General features: G+C 34.4%; 1 protein-coding gene, 1 non-coding gene and 1 pseudogene across 3 annotated transcripts in view; 2 read left to right on the plus strand and 1 right to left on the minus strand.

The window, feature by feature from the left end:
* LOC147291711 (putative disease resistance RPP13-like protein 1) overlaps nucleotides 1-24,346 on the minus strand; it is a 48,006-nt gene that overhangs the window by 16,409 nt on the left and 7,251 nt on the right. The window lies entirely within an intron of this gene.
* On the plus strand, nucleotides 15,710-23,347 carry LOC147291713 (origin of replication complex subunit 1B-like; annotated as a pseudogene). Its single transcript, XR_015121264.1, has 16 exons — nucleotides 15,710-16,589; nucleotides 16,693-16,801; nucleotides 17,474-17,623; nucleotides 17,725-17,865; nucleotides 17,950-18,100; nucleotides 18,184-18,281; nucleotides 18,415-18,537; nucleotides 18,623-18,784; nucleotides 18,944-19,001; nucleotides 19,212-19,389; nucleotides 19,509-19,623; nucleotides 21,243-21,313; nucleotides 21,827-21,922; nucleotides 22,238-22,314; nucleotides 22,850-22,933; nucleotides 23,256-23,347. The product of XR_015121264.1 is annotated as an origin of replication complex subunit 1B-like (transcript).
* On the plus strand, nucleotides 17,531-17,608 carry LOC147291714 (small nucleolar RNA snoR28). The gene has a single exon (XR_015121585.1). It is a non-coding gene; the product is annotated as a small nucleolar RNA snoR28 (small nucleolar RNA).

Below are 24,346 nucleotides of genomic sequence, written 5' to 3' on the forward strand. Positions count from 1 at the left end.
AAAAGATTTGGAAAAATATAATTGAAGATCAGTTGGGAGATGTTAAACCCAACAAACGTTCCCACTCCCCACAACCCACATCGTTGTTTAGTTCCAAATTTCCACCCATTTTTTTTCCTCTTTCTTCTAACATTGTTTGGTTCCTGTCATCGTGCCAAGTAGGCCTAATGTTCTTTAGAACTCAATGAGAGTCGTCATTCTCAATGACGATTTTGTTCATGATCCACTAGTCGTTTGTGCAAGTTTTGTATGCACAACTTCTTGTTCCTATAATTTTTTTATAAAGTGTTAAATTATAATAAACATTCAACTTTGTATATGCATTTTATATCATACATTAGCATAAAATACCAGGAGGTAAAAATAATTATTGACTTAACTAAATTGGTTAACAGTTAATTTTTAGATCAGCCAATTAATTAATGTGGTATATTCCTCACTTATGGGTAGTGTATCACACTTAGTTTATATAGGTTCATTGTCCTATATATATATATAACTTTAGATGTTGATGTCAAAGCATTGCGGAGGAAATTAAAAAAATAGATAATTATTAATAACCCCAGTTTGGGCCACCTAATTCCTCTAAAGTCCATCTTAATTGGGCTTCCCAGCTGGTTTACTTTATTTTCTTTCGATCCACATTTTAATTTTTTTGGTCCACGTTTTAATTTATTTTCCTTCTCCATCTTTCCCTCCATCTCTCTACCACTCACTCTCTCATTTCTCTCTTCTCACTCACGCGTCCTTTCTCTTCATCGTCACTCTTTCTCTCTCCTCGATGCATCGCCGTCCAGCCATGGATGGCGGCCAGACCCACCACCCCATGCTCGCCTCTTCCTTTTCTTCCTTCCCATGGTCTCCGATCGTCCATCCAGTCACCAATGGTGACAGAACGATGTGAAAATCGAGATTCAACTCTTGTTGCGATCTTCTTCTTTCGGCCACAACGAGGCATGAGACCTATCTGTTTTTGTTCCTCTCATCATTCTAAACACGAAGGTACCCTCTGATTGCCCATCCACCTAGCCACGGGGGTGAATCGAAGCCAAAAAGCCAGCTAGTGGCTTTCCAGCCAGTTTTCTAGCGAACTCGGCGACGAATCAACTCGATTCTGATCATGGGCTTTCTTTTCCTCATTGTCTTGCTTGTCAATTTTCAAGAATTTTGTGTGACCCCGTAAATTTTCCAAATTTTATTTGAAAGTTTATTTTAGGATTTTGAGAGTTTATTTGAAAAATTAAATGATTTGGGTTAATTTCTATTTGATGATGACATTTAATCTCTGCCATGTTTATGTGTTGACTAAGAAGTAGAATTATTTGTTGATGTATTAAATTTTGTAGGTTATTGTTGTCTATAATCCTCTAGGATGGAAAAGAGAGGATGTGATAAAGATTCATGTGATTAATTATTTCTCATTCCTCGTTGTAATCCTTACCTGTTTCTTTAGATTGAAAGCAATTTATTCAGTTATTTTTTTAGATTGATGTACTACCGAAACCAACAATAAGCAATCTATTTGTTTTTTTTTTTTTTTGGTACACAATCTATTTGTCCTTTTGGATTAAAGATGAGCAATATATTTGTTGTATCATGTATATAATTTTTGCATGCACTGTGAACACATGCTTTGAATTTTTTAGGATAATTGATACAGTTAGTGGCACATAGAAGCAGCATGTGGCCAATGATTATGCAAAACGACTTTCAATAGGTTATAAACAAGGAATTAAATTTCGGATTTCAAGAAAATTTCGACGGAAGTTTTGATGGAAATTTTGAAATTTTTTAAATTTTGACAAAAATTAGACGAAAACGACGGAAATTGCAATTAAAATATGGAAATTTTTAATGAAACTTTAACATATGTTTATTAAACATATTATCTACTAAATTGATAAAAAAAACATTGAAGAAACCAAATTATATAGTAGGTTTCATGTGATATAAGGTGAATATAATGCACGCTGAAGCAAATACTGTTAAATAAAATTAGTATAATGAATAAATAAAATTAGTATATTCTTTATATTCTATAATTTAATTATACACTAAAATCTAAACCCTAATACTCTATATACTCTATATACCCTAATACTCTTTATACTCTACAATCTATACATTAAACCTGTGAGGCTCTGGAAAATTTTGGTGTTTGATTTCCAAAGATTTGGAGATCAAAAGTTTTTTGTGAACCAATAGGAAGTTTGTATTCATTTTTACAAGTACGTAGTATTTTTCGGGTTATTTTTATGAGTCCCGAAGTGTTTTTGGTTAATTTTTGAAGTTAAGGAATTTCGGCCGTTGCTCCATTTTGATCAAACGGCTAGGATGCTGACATGTGGCAGAAGCTAGTGGCAAGAGAAAACGGTGGAACCCTGTGGAATGCATCACCGAGGGCTCGGCAGCCACCACCGATCGCTCGGCGTGGTGGCGAGCGCTCTACAGTCCGGCGAGAGCTCGGCAATTTTGCTATAAATAGCCCCCCAATTTTTCTTTTCTGTTTCATTTCTCTTCCGCAGCTCTCTCTTTCAGTTTTCTCTATGTTCTCTCTCTTAGTGAGTTGGTTTTTGGTTTTCCTTCGCCCGCAGAGGTGGTGATGTGGTGAAGTACTCGTGGTGGTTTAGGATGCACAGAATCGAGGTGGGTGAACAGTGTATTTATTTAGTGGGTAGAACTGTGTATTTATTTTGTGTTATTTAACTGTGTTATTTTCAGTTAATTGCTTATATGCTAGAATTTGGTATAATTCTAGGATTGGAATCTTGTTTGTCATTCCGGGAATATTTTGAACCCATATGATTAATTGGTTTTTATGTTATGAACTATTGAGGTTAATAGTTGTGATTAGGCATTTAAATTGCAAGATGAATTTATTGATGTTATTGTATTATCCTGTGATTCGAGGATAGATTGTTGGGCCAGATAGGCTAATTGTGATTTGAGAATTTCTTGGGATGACCGTGTTGACCGGATTTGAGATAATGTACCGGTTGATCAAGATATTGTGGTTTGACACGACCTGAGAGTAACAAGTGAATTGGGTAGGTTGAGATACCAGTGTGATTGTATGATGTGGCAGGTAGCTCAGACATTATTGTGGGCCATTGTATGTGGTTGTTGTCATCGTACAAATGTGCATGAGGTATGTGTAGCAATTGGCTAGGTTTACAATCAGAGATGGTCACTCTCTCTTCCACTTCATTTTTACGTTGGATCGGTCGTGAGATTGTTGATATTGGTAGTTGGCCAATTTGGATTGGCCATATAAGTGAGATGATTAATTTTGGAGATTAATGGTTAGTATTGGTACCACGTTGGGTACAGGAACACTTGGAGATGTGCCACTGTTAGTTTGTGGTTGTGGGTGTGAGTCGTTTCACTCATACGAGCTTACAAAAGCTTACCGGGTTTGTTCTTTAACCCGATGCATTATTCAACGGTGCAACGGTTGGTTTTGCAGGTTAAGTAATACTGAGGAAGCAGCGTGGAGAAGATATGACAATTGGTAATTCAGAAGTGGTTTTGCTCTTTTATTTGTAAAGAGTTTTGTATTTACTTCAGCTCATTAATATTCGAAACCGTTGCACAAGGTTACTATTTATTTATGTAATCTTTGGGGGTTTGTTTTTAATCAAAGTATTTGATTTATTTATTTCGCTGTGTAATTTGCATTCTGATCCAACCCGGTATTTTGTTTTTAAACTCAGCTTTACATTGATTGTTCGGTTCTAGATGCGAGTTGCTGAGCTTGGTAATTTCATCTTGGGCTGAATGGTTAGTGTGGCACTGTGGCGCACCCGAATCTTCTAGCTCGGGGGTTTGGAGCGTCACAAAACCCTATATCTATTCTTTAGGATATTAGGTTTTAGACCTTTAAGGATATTTTTAATTATTTTCTTATATAGAAATGTATTAGAGTTTAGGGTTTAAAATAACTGAACGAAACCCCAAACTTTTTTTTTTTTCCAATTACCCAAAGGCCCCAAAACCCCCTCCTCCCTTTTTCTCTTTTTTTTTTTTTTTCCCCATGCCTCTCTCTTCAATTTTTTTTTTTTTTCTTTCCTTCCTTTTTTTCCCATGCCTCTCACCGAGCCAAGTTTTGTCTTCACTGAGTGTAACAACCCAAATTTTGGCATATGGTAATTTTGTTACTTAAAATTTTTCAAACTTGTTTTAAGGTTTGTTTAAAGGAATTAGAAATTTCCTTAAGTTTATTTTAACTAACTTAGACCTTTGGTTGTGGTTCTAGAGCTTAGTTGTGTGGAAATGAATTTTAGAAAAGGAAAATTCAAAAATTTGGCGATTATTATTTTTTTAAAAATTAAATTATGAGAGTAGGATTTTTCATAATTTTTCTGAAAGAAATTTGACATTTTTGAGGTCATAGGAAATTAGTACTCATCAATACGAGTCCGTAGGATTTTTCAGTGAATTATTTGGAGTCTTGAGTTATTTTTGGTGAATTTTCGAAGTTGGAGAAAATAGAAAATAGAAAATAATTAATTGCTGACACGAAAAATTTCGATAAATTTCGGTAAATTTCGACGAAAACTTCACGAAAAATTATTGAATATGTGTTTCGATTTCGGAACCCTAAAAAAACGAAATTTAATACCTTGGTTAAAAAGAAGTAAAACTTGATCTCTCTTGATATTCTTAGTAGTTTCTTTACTTTCTCTTAATTAAATATTTTCCATTCAATTGTCTCTTGCAGTCTGAGAAAGTTGTTGCAGAATCATTTGCTTGCATGACAGAGTCAAGATCCATAGCTGGTTGCAAGAGTCTAATAATCAAAGTTTCAACATGCAAAATAAATTACCCTTTAGCCTACACTTTTGGGCTGTTTCACTTCACCGCCATATTCAATGAATTTGAAAACCATGAACTAATTTTGATATTGATGGTAAATCAATTGATGGTAAATCAATTGTTTAGTATAACAAGTTTCAAGTTATATCTGAAAGTTTCAAGTTATTTTTCTTTTTCAACGGAATTGTGATTATGTTTTAGTTTGTTGTAATTGTGTCGTAGGTTTATAATTTATTTAGTTGTTTATGCTTTCACAAGGATTGTATTAAGTTAAAATTATATTTTCTAATTTATTAACTATCCAACAAAAACAATACTTGATTGTTGTAACACCTTGAATTTTTCCAATCCTATCGTGTGTTGACACATGTTTTCGAGTTTCTTTTGTACTTAGAAAACAAAAGTTTTCTTAAAGGAAATGGGGTTTCCTTTAAGAAAACTTTCGTGTGTTTACACATGTTTTCGAATTTCTTTTGTACTTAGAAAACGAAAGTTTTCTTAAAGGAAATGGGGGTTCCTTTGTCTTTTGGATGACTAACTTGTATCATTAGAGGTTTAGAGTTGAGCTCTAGTATACTTGAGTGTAATTTTGGTGATTATCAAGTTGAAATTAATTTTTGAGAATTAAATTCATTAGAGTTGAATTTTCTTTAATTTTTCTGGAGATCAATTTGTTGTTTTGAGGTTACGAGAAATTATGATTATTTACTACGAGTTCGTAGGAATTTCCGGGGAATTATTTAGAGTCTCGAGCTATTTTTGGTGATTTTACAAAGTTTAGAGAAAATAGAAAAATAGAAAAAAGAAAATAACTAAATTGGTTTGCTAACTCGACTGACACGCAACGCGTTTGGTACCGCTCCTGTTGACGCGGCACTGATTGGGCGAGAGGCAGATGAGCTCACGTGAGCTTCTGTGAGCGCGTTTCACCAGATCGGATCCCGCGTTTTAATCTGGAGTGTCGAAGCTCATTAAACCCGGACGATCTAGACTGTCCGTTCCTTTAAATGTCGGACACTGTTCATCCGGGTCAATTTGACCCGCGTGTTCTGCCAACCGGGTCAGCCCGCCCGTTTCGTCTTTCATTGTGTGCGACCCGTGGGTTTTTCTCCAACCCAGTTCGATTTTCAGCCTTCTTTTGAGCATTTCTAGTGCAATTTGTGGCACATTGAAGATTTACGACTTCTTCCAACCCTTTACGACTTCTTCCAACCCTTTGTTTATTTGGGAGTCTCTCTAAGAAGAGACATATCAAAGGAGAATAAACTTCTCATAATTTAAAGTTTTGGGAGTGCAAGAAGGAGACCCTAGGAGTGGAGTTTAGCTTTGTAGGTCTACAACTGGATAAGTATTTTAATATTTCTATTTTATTTATTTATTTTTAGGCTTTAATTTTAAGATGCATGCTTAGATTAATTAAGCATGCCTAGCCTTATCTTTGGAGACTTATTTGTTTAATTAAAGGTGATTAGCATGATAGGATTAGCAAGTTTCTATTGCAGAAATTAAGTTGGATTAATCTAAATTATTTTGAGGAATTACTTTGAGTAAAAGCAAATAGTCAATTGGTTTGACTTTAAAATAAAACTTGAAACTTGTGAACCCTTAAGAAAATTCTAAAGAGTAGAATTTAGTCCACCTAGGACTAGAAACTAGCGACGTGTGACTAAAGGAAAAATCATATCGTCTTCCCTTATTGTTAATCATCCCTAACTTAGAGTTTGTTTTCTCTTGTCGATTGTGTTTCTATCGTATTACCCAGTTGCCGAGTTATTAGAAGGTTAAGGTTGCCGTATTGTCTAGTTACGAAGAATTTGCCAAGATAGGACCGTGCGCGAACGTGGAAGTCTTGTGGAAGAGAATACTTGAAGAGCATTAGATTTTAGGTAGAGCGATTTATCCTACATTCCTGACTATGGACTTTGTGTGTGTATGTGTAGTTTTTAAATTGTTATAACATGCTATTATTATTGTGTTTTGGTCTAAGAGTTTGGGTAGCGTAGTGCGTGACATTGGGTTCAAATCCCTAAACCTTCTAGAAGAATTGATATGTATATTATGGTGAGTCTAGCCAGGCTAACACGTGGCTACGTGTGCTTGTGCGAAACGGGAACCCATGATTGATCAGGTGGCAGTAAATATTGTTTCTCAATTGTGAGTTCCTATTTCTGTTTACTAGGGCATTCTCGCTATGGATGCTATTTTCTTTTATTTAGCTGGTTGTAGTCGTACCTAATGTATATCGACCATTTGAGTTATTATTATTTATGGGTTTTTTTGCATATTTATCATATACTGCTGCAACTGAGGTGTTAAATCGATTTTGTGGAAATGTTTTTGGGAATCAATCTTTCATAGGGAAATGTTTGTAAAGGTTTTTCAAACCTAGCAGGGTCCCCTGAGGGAAGCCTGAGGGAAGCTATAATCGTATGTGCTGTTTACCCCTTACTTTCTTTGTTTTGTTTCTTTTTCTATTGCTTATGCAAATTTGCTTCTTGAAGGAGATCTTGACTGAAGGGGTGCGCAACTTGGATTCTCTTGTCGGGTGTCTCAAGGTCTCTATTGTCATGTCTTTTGCTATCTCAGTGGTTCTTACTTTCCCACGTGTGTTTTATATTGGGAATCCCTTTTGAACAATAATAATTTGGTTTAATCATTTTGTAAACTTTTGTGGGTTTTACTTATTTTGCCCGGGATTTGAGGTATGATAATTGCCACTGCCGGACAGTAGCAATAAGTGATTCTTACTTTCGAATAGTAACAATTATATTTACTATTAAAACGCAAAAGATTATGAATGTCTCATCTTGATTTTTTGTGTTTTATGTTGGTTATTATTTAACATGTTTATGGAATGAAAAAAATATCTAAATTATGATTTTTTTGTAGTTTGTGTACCAATTGGCACTGAAATGAAGAAAAAAAAATTGAAGAAGGAAAAAAAGTGGCATTTTTAAAAAAACATTGTAGTGCGCTATAGTAACGTCGTTAAGTATTATTTTTATGCAGCTCAAATAGCTACGGTTGCACAGTGGCAATTGCCGAGCACTCTATGAAAGGTGTCAAGCGCTTGGTAGATTATGTGTCGTGCGCATTTCTTTAAAGTGGATTGGACTGGGAGCGCACTATAGTGCGTGGGTGTAAATGTGTAATATCCTAGATTTTTGTAAAATAAAAATTGTTTAATTAATTATATCAATTACAATTATAGTTATGTTTATATTTATATTATGTATATATTTTTACTTAAAAAAAATGAATGAAGTGGCCGGACGTGATAGGTTTAGAATCTAGCTTTCCTTCATTAGGAGGAAAGCTAGTAATTGGTGTTGAAGGGTGGCTGGGCGGTGCAGAAAGTGAGTGTGTGTGTGTTCGGTGGTGTGTGTGATATTATAAGGCTGATTTTTAAACAAAAGTTAGAGCAGCTCAACTTAGACTAAACCGAAAACAGAGAGAAAAAGAAGAGAGGAAGATGAAGGAAAGAAAGAGAAACTGAGAGAGAGAGAGAGAGAGGAGCACAGAGAAGGAGAAATAAAGAGAAGGAAAGGAAGAAGAAGGTAAATTAAGATGGATTTCCATGAACCCTCTGTTTTCTTTAGAATTGTGATTAATTTTCTGGTTTTGGTGAGGTTCACATGGAGGTTAGAGAAGTTTATAGGATCACAAACACATAGGAATTGAAGGAGAAGTGAAGGAGGTTTCGTGTTGGGGTATAGTGATCAATTTTCAGATTTTGGGTTTATGAATTTTAATTTATTGGGTTGCGTTTTCTTCGATTTTAATTGACAAACAAGTTATATTTCATCATTTCTTAGTCATTAGAATTTATTTGGGGTGTTAGAATCGAAGGAAATTGAAGTTAGTTTGAAATTGGAAAATTTGAAATTTTTCTGGAAAAATAGTTACAATAATAGTGCGAAGTTTATTTCTATTTATCATATTTTTTCCTCCGTCACATTTTGATTATAGGAGTTCATTTTATAATTAGAGGGTGATTCACACCTTAATATGAGATTTACTCTTAATCCTAGATTGGGGTGTGACAATGGACTGAGTTTATCAGCCTTATTTTTCAACTCGACTTTAAAAAAAAAAAAAAAAACCCTTTGAAAAATTAGTAGGTCATTTGTAAAACCAATTATTTTCAAAATAATGGAGACAATTTCTTTTTGTGAACACAATATAAAAAATTTAATAAATTGATAGCAGTGTCAATTCTACCAACATAATTTAAAATTTTACAATCGAAAGTTTTCATATCCGATAGTAAATTAATTGACTGTAATTATTTTGATGCATGGATCAAACTTCATATGCCAATGGTTAATTATTTGAATTTTGTATTGTGTTTTTTTTTTTTTTTTTAAAGGTCTTGTGATGAATATCTGAAAGGGAATTATCAATTACACAATCACTACAGAGGGTTTTGATTAATTCCACACTAGCTACAAACTCAATCATAAGATTAACTTAAACTTCGACCCTTGGAGCCAGACAGTAAGGGAGGTAAAATCTATTGTGAATCCCCTAGGACTGGCGTGGATTGCCTGCCTTTGATCAGCCCAATGGATTAGTTTGGTGCGTGAAAGTTGACCCATGACACCCTCGATTACCAAAAAAAACAAACTTAAACAATGATGATGACTATTTGTCAACAGTGCAATATGAATTATTTAAGGGTTTCAACTAAAAAGCTCATTATCTATACTTTACCCGTTCAAAAACCACCATACGAAGGATTTTTATGCTTAAAAACAAAAAAATGTGTCAAGCGCTCAATACTGCACTACAGTAGCACTTATTTGCAGTGCAGTTACACTTACACAATTTTTTAAAAAATCAAAATTCTAAATCTTAACCTCACAAATCATGCCTAAATACACTCAAATAAGACCCAACAACAAAAAAATGATAAAAAAATGTAGAAAATAGGAAAAAAAAAATTTTGCAATGCAGTACTGAGAGCTTGACATTGTTTTGTTAAAACACAGACACGCGTTTGTCAACATAGTTTTAGAGCTTTTGAATTGAAAAATATATATATGCTAACTTTTAAGTCTTCCTAAAAGTTTTTACAATAGTTTACTAATTATTAACATGCCACATTAATTAAATGAAAGAATCGCTTTAGCAACATAATCGTCAGGGGTGGGAAAATGATCCGACAAACTGACACCGACTGAGAAACAATCGGAAACAACCGAACCGTCGAATTTCCCATCGACGGAGGCGGTTCTCTACCGAACTGACCCATGTCGGTGGAGGTTTGGAAATCCCAAACCTTCGGCACACCGATACCGAGCGACATGCTTCATTTTCTTCTTCTTCAACTGATGCTTCTTCTTCTTCTTCTCCTGTTGCTAGCTGCTACTGCTTATTCTTCTCCTGCTGCTACTGCTTATTCTTCTCCTGCTACTACTGCTTCTTCCTCTTCTATTCTTCTTCATATCTTCTTCTATACTTCTTCTTCCCTGAAGGTGGACGACTGGACAGTAAGCTCGGGCTTGGCAGCGGCGAAGCTCCGGGGAGTGGGTGCGACAGTGATTGGGTGAGTCGCATCAGGGCCGCCCTTGACTTTTGGAAGGCCCAGGGGTGAAATCTAAATTGGGCCCCTAATAAAATCTTTTGCAAAACAAGTCACAATTGACAATAAATCAGTTACGAAATTTTCGATCACATCAAGAAATCAATTAGGAAATTTTAATTGAAAAAATAATAATTTATAGGAATATAAGAGAAAAATTAAAAGGGAAAAACACATACTCAAACATTAATTACCTTCTTGTCTCAATGAGACCTCTCTAATTTCTTTCAGATTGAAAGAACCTGTGGAGAACACACAAAAAAAAAAAAAAAAAAAAAAAAAAAAAAAAAAAAACCAGTTTTCCACAAGACTATATGGAGAGGCAGAGATTCGTCTTTACCAATTCAAAGCAAACATGCTCTTTAAATCCAACTTTCCAGAAAGAAGGCATGTACTTTTGATTAAAAAAAAAAAGGTGTAAACCTAAGGGCAAAAAGGACCCGCTGCCCTGCAGATGAGGATGTTGGCTTGGTTCTCTTGTGATTCACGTGAGAAGCCAAAGAAAAAATGAAGCAAGTTGGCCAAACACAAATTAAGGAAATAAAAAGAAATAAAAAGGTGGCTTTCAACAAATAATCAAAGAAAAATAGGTTGCAAAACCCAAACTTTATATCTTAGAAGGGCCTAGTTTTTTTTGTTTTCTTGTACAAAGGGAGGCCTAAGCCCAAAAAAAGAAACTAGATAATTACAGATCTAACACAATAAGTAGAAATGCCTAGTTACAACGAAGACATTATAAATAGACCAAATAACTATTTTTTTTAATATATATATTAATATATACATAAATAAAAATTTGTGGGCCCCCCTTGAAGATGGACCCTAGGCGGTCGCACTTGGTGCCCCCTTTCAGGGCTGGCACTGAGTGGCATCTTCTTCTTCTCGATCTGTCTATGTATGCATCTCTCTCTCGTCCCTGCATCTCTCTCTTCTCTCTCAAACCTCTATTCTGACTCCGACTGCCTCCAAAGTTTATTGACCGCCTTTGACATAGTCGAAAACAGACCACCGTCGGATCGAATGTGGTTGGCAGGTTGGTATTCCGCCTAGCCTCGGTCAGTTGACGGTTGAGAGCTCTCGGTTCGGTAACCGATCGAATGCCACCCCTAATAATCGTCATTTCATTTAACATGATATTCTACTATATTTTTATTACATTCGTTTAGCTAGCCACTTTCATGAAATATAGTTGCAGTATGACTATAAATTTCTTCTAAAATTGTATAGGACATTAGTGTGAGGCGACCAGGTCTCCAATTGTTGTGAACATCAAATTCATTCAATATAAGAAATAGATTTATGTTTGAGGGTTCAAGTAAGATTCTCAAATGCAATCAGGACTTAACTTTTAAAAAAAAAAAAAAAAATCTAAAATAAGCTTTAAAATTGTATTTCACATAAAATTACCCCAAAGCTTGATATGAAGCTCCAACTTATTAGGCTACATGCCAACAAAGATTCCAAATTCTTCAAATGAGTGAGTATAGAATTTCCGCAACTACTGTCAATCAAAAATAGAAAAACAAAGAGAAAAACTATTTAGAAAGTAACATAGAGAATAAATTTAGCAGAGATATAGAAAGTAGAAAATTAGCAAAGTACAAAGGGGAAAGTAAGGACAACAATGTGCAAAGGAAAACAAATGACAACGTGAAAACATTGATTGTAGAAACATACAACAACTTGTAGTTGGTAGATGAAGGTGTTGGTCAAAGTTAATTTATTTGATTTTTGTTTTATTTTTTTAGGATAGGTTGCTGACAGTGGTACAATTGTACCACAAAGGCTTCAAGTTTGGCTTAAAAAGTTAAAATCTATATAAATAAAGTGAGAAGGGGCTGGCCAAAAAAAAAAAAGTGAGAAGGGGGAGTAGAATGGTTAAATTTGTGAATTGCAAAAATACCCTTGATTTTAAAAAATATAATTTAACAATTAAGGATAAAATGGTAATCAAACAAAAATCAAAGTTGGCCTGGATGATGGAAGAACGTGCTAGAGTATGAGAGATAGAGAAAAACTGAGATATAAGTTATATAACCCACAAGTCCAAGTACCCCCGCTTAACAAAAATTATTAAAACAGAGTAGGTTTTTTTTAGAGGGAGAAAACGGTAATATTAAAATGAGGACAATAAAAAATAAAAATAAAAAACAGAACACGTTCTATCAAGCACGATCAGAAGTTCAAAACCCACATTGTGCATCAGTGCATCTTTCTTTCTACCATTATGCAAAGTAAAAAACGCAAAGATGCTTTCTTTGTCATCTACATTGCTTCTTTCTTTTTGCTTTTCTATTTGTTGTAAGTGTTTCTTCTTGCTGGTGACAATCGTTTACATGTTTTGATTTTTTTTTTTTTTAATGTAGGAGATTTGATTTTGGGTAGAATCAAATTTTTGGGGTGTCTGCGTCACAGGTGAGAAATGTGTTATTTCTTTTGGCATTAAGGAACTGAAAAATCATTTGTATTGTTATCTTTTTTAATTTTCTTTTGTCAATTTTATTGTCTTCATTTTTTACTGCCAAATTTCACTTCTTAATTGCTCTCAACGGTATAAAAAGAATGTGGGTTCAGCCACAGTCCATAACTACTATAAGGTTATTCTTTCATTTTGCAGTTTTTGTTTAACTATGTTTAAGTAACCCTCACATGTAAATGATGAACTTTTACCATAACAATAAATGGCAAGATAACCGTACTTCTTCTACCTTGAGGAACCTTAGCTTATATATTGCAGATAAGGTGCTCTATATTTGGTGTAAGAAAGCCAAGCAACCAACCAACAACACATGACTCTGTTTTCTATTACTCACATTTTCAGGTTTTCAAATTTTCTTCATTCTTTAGCATAAACGAATAAACTTTGTCATATGATAGCTCCAAGCCACATCAGGCATTCTTTTAGTAGATGCATTAATTCTTTTCCAAGGACCAATAAACTGAGGAACAAATCCTTTTTCAGACTACTGCATGTTTTACAGTTTTCTGAGGATAAAGGCATCAAACTTTGGGTGGACATAATGAGGGAGAAATAAATCATATTTGTTATAACAGTTTATTTGAATAAAAAACCAGAACTCTGTTACATGATTACTTTATGAAACCATTACTCTGTATTGATACTGTTTACTTTTTGTTGCTTTTGGATTCAATGCTAGAAAGTTGGTAAGTCCACTATTGAGCAGTGCAAATTTTATAAGGCTTTTCTTTCATAAACAAGGTCAAGTCTGTTGTTCATTGAGGCTGCAAAGGATTTGATTCCATTCATGGAATCCTAGCTTAAGAAGAACCAAACCACAATGAAGAGAAAGAAGTTTTTGTTTTTTTTTTTTTTGTTTTTTTTTTTTAAGGAATGGCTTCGAGAGCAATTTGAAAATTTGTAAAGGAGTTGTGAGAGGACCTCGAGAACAATTTCATATATTATGTTGTGCGAGGTGGCTGTAGGATGTATAGGATTCCATTTATTATGTTAACTCGATTTAAAGTATTACTTTTACGTTCAAATTTATTAGGTATTTTTTTTTTTCAATTCTTTATTCACATTGACATTGTTAGTTTGTTTCTTTTCCTTGGTAGTGTATGTATTTTTATTCAAAATAAAAGTTTATATTACAAAAAATATTGTGTTGCATGTATGTTCATATGAGCAATAGAAAAGAAAATGACCAAAAAATAGGTAGTTTGTAACTGAAAATAGCGTTAAATTTACTATAAAAACAAAATCAACATTTATGTAATAGAAAAAGTGGAGTTCTATAAATTTGGATTACCGAATACGTATTTGCCAATTGTTAGAGATACTTATACAAATGAATTTAACATATGTCCAATAAAAAGAGCAATATGCCAACCGTATTGAGCACACTATTGATATTAAAATATCAACGCTGCGCAATAAGAAGAGTCTATTCGCATTCGAGCGCGTTAACACAAACTTTTTATGAAACAGATAACATTAACAAGAAGCCATAAAGAAACAGTTGAACAATGTCTTCTATTAAGAAGTCATAAAGAAACAGTTGAACAATGTCTTCTATCAGTTTAGACTAGCGTGGTGTCCAGAGACATCAAAATATGGCAAGAAAATTACGTATACAAAAAGAAGCGTTACACCTATGGACGAAAAAAAGAGCATATTCGCACTCATGTTAGCAAGTATAGAGAGGCTAGTATAACTAAAGGTAAAAGAAACTGGTAGGAAAAAAAGCAAAAACAATCGATACAAATTCCCAAATTAACTATTGACAAATACAAATTAAGCCATTTGATGCAAAATATGTTAGACAATGGTAGTGCAACATAAAATCATTTAAACAAATGAATTGCATATAATTTCCTATTGTTTTACCAATTGGTGCCAAATTACCTATTTGGAAATATGTTTATTGGAACTTGTGAATCAATCAACCTCTCATACATATATTGGTGACATAAAATAGAACTATCAGAAAAACCACAACCAATATGCTTGAATCGGAAGCAAAACTCCAATTTCAAAATTCAAATGCAAATAAATAGTTTGCCACCCTAAATTGCGACAACTATAATTTACTGATTTCTTTTTATGTGCTTTTTTGCATTTTTAACACAAACCATAATTCATTGGGTTGTAGCCTTGTAGGTGATTTTTTTTTGTAAGTAATTGTGCTGTAGTTAACACAAGAATTAAAAAGCATAAAAAAGAAAACCAGCCCGTATATTACTTTTTACTCAATTCAGACTCTTTTCCAAAGGTAGCTTTATATGTAAGATCTCCTTTTTTTTTTTTTTTTCTGTATTTGATATTTTTCTATTTTTGCTTTTTCTGCCACATTATGGGGTGCCTTATAACTTCAATATTTTTTTTTTCCTCGTTTTATTGAGGTATGTGGTCTTAATGATCAAATGGCAATAGAAAAACATATATTTAGGATGTTTTGAATTTTTGGAACCCACATATCCCACAAAAAGGAAAAAAAAAACTAACAGAGCAATACCAAGGTGAAAACAATTCATTGGAGGGAACTTCAGCATTGTAATTAAAATTTGTGTCAAAGAAATTGATAATACATCTGAGAATATAGAGAACACAGAACGCTGGGTAGAGATTGTAGAGCTGATAATCAGCTTAAAATGTTACCTCTAAAAAAAAATTAAAAATGTTAATAAAAGTTTAGGAAAGTGACGAGAGGGGTAAAACGGGAAAGAAGAAATTTTTGGCTTTTAATGTTCTGTTGCCACGTGGAAGCGAGTATCATATACAATCGCCTATAGGCGAGTGTTGTCTTGATTTCTTAAATTTTCCCGCCCTCACTGACTCACTCTTTGAATTGCGAGTAACAGTCAAACCCTAAGGCTTGCCATCGCTGTACCTCCGTCTGCACAATCATGGAGGAGACCCCTCAGAAGCTTCCGGAAGATTCGGTAAAGAAGAAGACGTTGAATGATGGTGCCACACCTCAAAGATCAATCAGTGAATTGCGAAATGATTCGGCCAAAACCCGCAGACCCACAATGTCTTCTGTCTCTCCTCCAACTCCGCAAGGCCTCACCCCTCGCCGATCGGCACGCTGAGCCTCGCTACATTTTGAACATTCAGATTCGGCAAAGACGACGTTGAAAGAAAAAATGGGGGAAATTGCGAAAACCCCAAAATCTGCTGACAAGGGTGAGAAGTCGAAGAAGCATAAAGAGGAGGGAAATTTGACCCGGAGCAATCGGAGCAATCGGAGACAAAGAAGAGGAAGAGGGGCCGCGAGAAGACGGTGGTGGTTACACGGTCTACAGCTTTGAAAAATGTGAATTTGGAGAAGAAGAACAAGAGTTGGGCGGTATCGAAGAGAAAGGTGTTTTACAAGAAGGTGGTGTATGATGGGGGTGAGTTTGAGGTTGGGGATGGTGTATATGTGAAGAGGAGAGAGGATGTAAGCTCTGATGATGAAGTGGTTGAAGTGGAGGAATGCAGGGTGTGCTTTAAGTCTGGAAAAGCTGTGATGGTTGAGTGTGATGATTGTTTAGGTGGGTTCCATTTGAAATGCTTGAAACCTCCTTTGAAAGAGGTTCCTCAAGGAGATTGGATTTGTGGGTTTTGCGAGGCCCACAAATTGGGTAAAGAGGTCCAGCTTCCAACACCACCACATGGGAAGAAACGGGTTAGAACCTTGAGGGAGAAACTTCTCTCCAGTGATTTATTGGCTGCCCGCATCGAAAGGTGGATGTTTATTTTGATTTAATTTTGAAATGATGTGTGCTTTTGTTGTTTTGTTTATTATGCATTTGGATTTTGTTAATTTTTGTTTTTTGGTGGTGTGCAGTATTTGGAAAGAAGTGGATGGTAGTAATTCCTGAAGAGACTGCGGCCGGAAGACAACCACATAATTTGAGGAGAGAGATTTATGCACAAATGATTTTTCTGACATTGAGGTGATAGATGATATATCTTAATTGTTCATTTACTTATCAAAGAAATGATTATAACTATGATTGTTTCATTTCAAAGAAAGGTTCTTTTTCTGTTTGAATAAATTTGTCAATTATGGGACACAGTGATTGTCCTGCATGCAAGAATAATTTTCTCAGAATCACATGCAAGAAATGGGACATCATACCTTTTGTATTCAATTCTTTATTTTGTTTCTGTTAGTAATGATGTATATGTGAATGTGAATTTCTGTTCCTAATCAATTCTTAGAATTATTAAAAAGAGCAACTAAGAAAATAAGAATTCATGTGATATGTTTAGCATAAGGGTAAAAAAAAAGAAGCAAAAAGAAATTGACAAAAATATGTATCATTGTTCATGAGATATAGCCAAATCTGAAGAAATAGGATTAATTCTTAGTTCAATGGAGTTGAATGAGTTTTATAAATTGAGCAATGCTGCATGGATTTTCACATATGAAAGGTTATACATGCCTTTTTTGAAAACATCATGCTCTGCCTCAGTACTCTGTAGCATCTTTGCATTTATATAGTTAAATTATTTTGAACTCTTGTTTTGTTGCTTATCTCAATTATGAATCAGATATTATGTTGAAAAGAGGTAGAACATTTCATCCTTAAGTCCATAACTGTTAATAGTTCATATTTTTACAGATGGAATCTGTTCTTCGACATTGTTTTGTCATGAACCCTAAGGAATATTCCAAAGCGAATGAAGGGGATGATGTTTTTTTATGTGAATATGAATATGATATCCATTGGCACAGTTTCAAGCGTCTTGCTGAAATTGATGATGGTGAAGAGGTAAGCATTTCATGAAATCAGAATCAGTATTTGAAATGCTGCAAAATTCCAAATGGAGTGAAAATTCAGTTGAAGTCTATGGGTTTTTAACCATTTGGTAGGATGATGATGAAGCTGGAAGTGATGAAGACTGGAAACTTTTCAGAGACGCAGACTTTGATGCAGAAGAAGACATGGACTATGAAGAGGAGAGTCTTAAAAATATACTAGCTAAACCATCTCGAACTCATGAGTTGGCTGCAGTATGGCCACTAGTTTCTATCTCATATTTGTGGCTTTAGTTTGTTTTCTGCCCAAAATTAAAGTAGTCAATTATGTATGTACAGAATTCACAGAAGGGGCGGTTTTTTGGACTTCAAAAGATAGGAATGAAGAAAATCCCAGAGCATGTAAAGATGCCAAACAGACTGCTCTTGAGAGAGAAAAGGCAACACTTCTGTTGTCATCACTGCCAAAGTCTTTACCTTGCAGGGGTAAGTATGTTAGAATCAGTCCATTAAAAGTTTTCTTTGATGTGCATTATTTTAACATTTTAATCATGTAGACCTGCTTTTATGTAGAGAAATGTTGGAGATAACTGCATTTATCAAAGGTGCCATCTCTGATGATAAATGTCTGGGACATTGTCTGTACATTTGGCGTACCTGGAACTGGCAAGGTACAATCTTTTTTTTTTTCTTTTATTAACAGATAGCTGTGTTAATTCAGATAGCCTATAGATTTCATTTATGTACTTTTCATGCATGAACTGAAATTTACTTATTCCTTCCATTATCTTTGTATAGCTGCAGACAATGAGTGTATTGACAGTAATGAGGAATCTAAGGTCTGAAGTTGATGCAGGAAGTATAAGACCCTACTGTTTTGTGGAGATAAATGGTCTAAAGTTGGCATCACCAGAGAATATCTATCAGGTAAAATTACATTTAAATTTGATGCTCTATGTTTATCTTGATGGCATGCCTTTGTAGCCCTGTAATACACCTTGTGTTTGCACAGGTTATATACGAAGCATTAAGTGGGTACAGAGTTGGTTGGAAAAAGGCTCTTCACTTGCTAAATGAGCAATTTTCTGATGGAAAGAAAATTGGCAAAGAAGATGACAAGCCTTGTATTCTTCTTATTGATGAACTTGATCTTCTTGTGACTAGAAATCAGTCGGTAACCCATTTGTCTCAGTTGGTACCCTGTGCATTTTGTGATGTGAATATTTGCTAACAACTATTCCAGTCATTTGTTTTATAAAATATGCAAAGTTTTACTATGAATATTTGTTAAGTATACATAGTTCTCATACTTGTAGTCCCTTCTTGGTTTCAGGTTCTATACAACATTCTTGACTGGCCTACTAAGCCACACTCAAAATTAGTTGTAACAGGTATACTTTTCTCTTCAATGTGTCTCTTTCCTTATTGAATGATGATTGCATTCTTTTAGCACATAATGATGTTTCTTTTCTGAGATTTAAGGGATTCTCGAATACCAAAAAAGGGAAAAGGAAAATGGTTCTACTAGAAACAATGATGACGATGATGAGATCGTTGATGACTGCAACATTAACCTCTTTGTGATAAATATATATATTCAGGCATATCCAATACCATGGATCTTCCAGAGAAGTTGCTTCCTTGTATTTCAAGTAGTATGGGAATCCAAAGGCTCCGCTTTGGCCCTATAATTACCAGCAGCTTCAAGAAATCATTTCGAGTTGCCTTAAAGGAATTAATGCATTTGAAAAACAAGCTATAGAATTTGCTTCCAGAAAGGTAAGTTGTATCTTATTTGTTTCATCATGAATTTTAACTTTTGTTTCTCTGTTTATTAGTTGGCCATAGTGGATGCTCGCACTGTGCACGTCTTTGATATTATTTGAACACATATTCAGGTAGCAGCTATTTCAGGAGATGCCCGTCGTGCATTGGAGATATGTAGGCGTGCTGCAGAAATCACGGATTATCAATTGAAGAAATTATCCTCAGCTCCCAATAATGCTTCTCAAGGTATACAAACTTCTACAATTGATTTTCCAGACGGACTCTGTCACAAAATGCTGTAAAGAAATAATGAGGGGACAACCCCTTTAAATTAGGAAACTAGATTTGAATGATCATTACTTGATTCAAATGACTGTTTAAATTGTATCACCATGTTTGGTAAGTTTTTAGAGCAATTGTCCCAAGCCTTCTCCTACCAGTCTTGCAATTGCCCAAAAATGGAATGTTCACTTTGCTGTTTAGCTTAGTCCTCTTTGTCATGTTGCTTGTTTTGTTTCGTGTGAGGTAGTCTAGCTCCTTTGTGTGTTGTAATTTTTTTTTAGGCTTGCATGCCTGCTTGTTTGGTTTAGTTTGGGTCTTGTTGTTTGTTTTTGGCTTTGGCTTGTTGTTAGCTGGGTTTTTTCACGTGGACTGGCTTTTGTGCTGGTTTTATGGCCTGTTTTGGCTTGTGTTTTTTTTTTCTTCTTCGTTGTCCTCTTGGTTCATGTATTCATTTATTTACCCAAAAAAAAAAGAGAGAATGTTTTGCTTCTAATCATACTTCACACTTTCGAACTCTCTTAGCTATTTGTTATGACTGGCTGCCTTCATTTTGTCCAAATCAAGTTCTAAATCGTGGTTTCCCATTTCACCTGACCACATCAAAAAAACATGAGATAATGTATTTAAACTTCCATGATCATCACTTGATATTGGGGTAGTAAAAACTACTTATTGTATTATCTTTCTACTTGAAAACTGCTACTTTCATTGATTACTAGAAACTGGGAACTGGGAAGATATGTAAACTATTCATGTGCAAGAGTTAGAAATCTGAATTACTTTGTACGGTCTTGATTTGCGTCCATTTTAGATAAAAGGCCCATATTAGATGTTCAGTGGGGCATTGAAGTTTGAATTATTTGGTTCTAGAAATATACCAGCTCTTGCTCAAGGAAATTCTGGCTATGCCTCTCCCCTCCACCATCCCCATATTGGGACTTGATCAGAGTATTGACCCTTCTTTGTGATGTCCAATTTTATTGTTTTTAACATCATGGTCTAAAATATTGAAGCATTGTAAATTTGTTCAAGTTTGGTCTGATATTTAACTTTTCCTTTCATTGGAAAAAAAAAGCAACTGTCCCATAATTAGAGCTAGGTTTCATGGAAGATCTACTTTAAATACTAAATGGAACATCTCTTGTTTTTTTTTTTCCTGTGGTTTTGCTTTGTTTTTCATTTTTCTTTTTAATGAAGCACCCTTTATCTGAGAGTCTCCACCAATTTTTGTTTTATCACCAGATAGAACTAGTAAGTGCTTGTTATTCCTCATCTACAAATATTCAAATTTTGATACCTAATCCTTCTCTGGTCCATTTGACATGTGCAACCTGTTAAGTTAATTCAATAGCTTTCTTATTGCTTTCCAAAATGAAGCTCTTCTTTAAACCAAAGAATTAGAATTATTAACTTTTCTTCTTTCTTGTAACCTGAAATTTCAAATATGTACTCTGTTGCTGCATTGGTATGAGAAAACACCAACATCTCATGTAGCTTAAAAAATATGTGCTTGCTTTGTTAGAAGTGTTATTTTTTTGTTCCTGAAGCTTCATTTCTTGTCATTTTATGTATCCACTTTGCAGGAGAAACAGTTGTTGGTATGGCAGAGGTTGAAGCAGCCATACAAGAAATGTTCCAGGCACCTCATATTCAAGTGAGTCAAATTATATCTTATGTTGATAATAAATACTTATTTATCTGTTGTTGAAAGTTGAAACTTCATTTATTTTAATGAAGTTATTTCTTAGAAGAGGGAACCAAAGCTCTTGAATAAAACAGTGACTACGCATAATTTGCTATCCTAACATGAGATAAATGAGATCAAGATGGCCGCACATTTTGAATGGTGCCTACAAAAGAGATGAAAATGGTGGCCGTTGGCGTTTTCTAAATCTTATATAGCTGCCACTCTTGTAAAGAGCATAGCTTGTGAATAAATGGCTTACAGGAGGAAATTAACATAAAGCATTAACAACTGAATCACTGGTGCTGGTTTTAAGTTTTTTTTCTCCTGTTTTTTTTTTTTTTTTTGGTGAATTTATGCACAGATAAGATTTAACTCAATACTATTATTTATTTTGTTGCATCTGTATGATGGAAAATAATTTTTTTTTACCTTCTTGAGAGATATATTAATGTTGATTCTTCCTTTTCTTTTCCTTTCCAGGTGATGAAAACTTGTCCAAAACTGAGCAAAATCTTTTTGACTGCTATGGTGCATGAACTCTATAAAACAGGAATGGGTGAAACTACTTTTGAAAAGGTGAACTTCTCAAGCTTCCCTGAATGATTTGTGTATTTACATTTTTGTTCGGTGCATTCAGATTTTTTTGTATTTAAATTTTAGTATTTAACACAGAAGGTGATAATGATTAGGCAAGAAACATTGACGATTGACATAATGACTAATAAACTACTATTCTCCCTCACAATATGTATCTCAAGTAGAAACCAAAGTATTTTGATTTTGGTTTACCACTCTCTCTGATGCCCTTCACTGTTTACTTCTACTACTGGAGGTTTAAAATTAAGTTGTGATGCAATAGTGTTTTTATTGAAGTTATATTTTGGATTGCAGTTAGCAATGGCAATCTCCTATCTCTGTACAAGCAACGGAGAATCATTTCCTGGACATGACACACTATTAAAAATTGGGTAAGATGCGTTATAATGTTAATTTCTACATACATATGGAGAAACATATATAGTCTATATATCTTTTCTGTTCATTATTATCTTGTTAAACATGGGAGTGTTTGGCTTTTGACTAAGAAAAGATTCAGGATTTGACAAAGTTTTTATCTTAATCTAAGCCTATTTGTAGGTATGTCATTTGGAAACAATGGTGAAAATACAATTCTATTTTCCTTGGTGACATTTAGAATAAGTGTTTTAGTTGCTGTTGCATTTTTGCATATAATATATTGGTTTAAGTGATGGCCTCTTTTCTTTTTATGTTCTCTCTGAGGCGGGTGTAAGGTGCAAGTCAAATGGCTTTACTTTAATTCACGTCCTTGGTTTTCAATTGCGGCTGTAGTGACTATTTGGAACAGGCTAATATTTGTGTCTGCAATTGCCTTATTTAAAGAATAGATAGTGAGAATGTTTAGAGGGTAATTTCTGGAAATGATACTAAATAATTTGATCTTAACATGGAATACATGATTTCTTGGTTTTATTGTTTTGGCAGTTGTAAGCTTGGTGAATGTAGAATAATCTTATGTCAATCAGGAGAAAAGCACAGGTTGCAGAAGTTGCAGCTCAACTTTCCAAGGTTCGTTCCCCTTCAAGTGTGAAGTCCTTGCAGCAACTGATTAGACTTGGTTTTCCGCCGGTTTTGCATATCTTACTAATTGTATCATACCAGTTGTCAATTTATAAGTCTAAGGGAGCATCTTGCATATAATAAACTTATTGTGGTAGACCGCGACCACAATAGGTTCATCCTTCTCTCCCAAAACTCTAGCTACTGATTTTTATTAGAATTCCCCTCAGCCCTAACCCAAAAGTGAAAGCTACTTTGAACTTTGAGGTTTTATCAGAAAACTTTTGACCATTTCTTGATCTGATATAAGTTTATATGGGCTCTGTTTCAGTGACGATGTGGCATTTGCACTGAAGGACAACAAGGAGCTACCTTGGTTGGCCAAGTATCTATGATTCTAGACTCGATCATTTTCAATTTATTTGGAGCAACGATTTTGACCCCGATTCTCATCATTTGTTGTAATTGTACATTCTCGTCATAAATTTATGTCATTTTCAGCCTGGACATCACCGTCTGCCTTCTTCCTAATTACATTTTGAACTTATTTTTCATATTCTGTATTTGAAGTTTTCAGAAATTACAGAAAATAAAGACATGGTGCTACTATTTAGCCCGAGAGCAAATTTGCCAATTTCTCAAAGACAAATGTGTAAACAAAAATCATCTCATCTCACCAAATTTTGATATCTTGGCTGATTTCCTCGATTTGTACATCCATGCTCTGAACTTCTCTTTCAATAAATTAATTGTCTTGCGAATTTTTATAAGATGAATGTGTTATCTTGAACAATGAAGAAGAGCAAAGCCAAGAAAGAAAGAAATGAGAAATAATAATGATAAAGGAACATCTTAAGTCATATGAGTGAGCCACAATATGTGGATCAAATATATCTCATCCAACGGTCAAGACTGTGAAGGCATTGTATGCCTGCAGTTATTATAGAATTTGATATGCCGGATCTTTAGTCACTTGAGTGACAAAATCTTTATGTGTTTGTTGGTTATGCTTTTTTTTTTTTTTTTTTTTTTTTTCCAATTGCACTTAGGGAGAGGACCAGAGGCACAAGCAATCAGTGAGAGGAAATACAGAAGAGGAAGATCTAATTATAAGAAATTCACATTTGATCATATAAATTATAAGAAATACTGGTCAACACAAACTGTAAAGAAAAAAGTAAACAAAAAAAAACTTTGTTCTTTGTAAATTGGAACGTTTCTTATAAATATTCTATACAAATGGCAGCCATCTGTTTTACCATTCTTCATTCATTCTGGAGCTTTCCAAGCTGCACCAACAAGTTTCTTTCATTCTGGACTCTCTTGTTATCCAATGTTTTGAGAAATGATGGTAAGAGAGGGCAGTGTTTGCAGCCAAATAGACCCTCCTCCTGAAAGTGTGGGAGTGGGCAGTGTTTGCAA

Source organism: Dryas octopetala, chromosome 3, assembly GCF_963921425.1.
Source record: "Dryas octopetala chromosome 3, drDryOcto1.1, whole genome shotgun sequence".
In the NCBI taxonomy this organism is placed as follows: Eukaryota; Viridiplantae; Streptophyta; class Magnoliopsida; order Rosales; family Rosaceae; genus Dryas; species Dryas octopetala.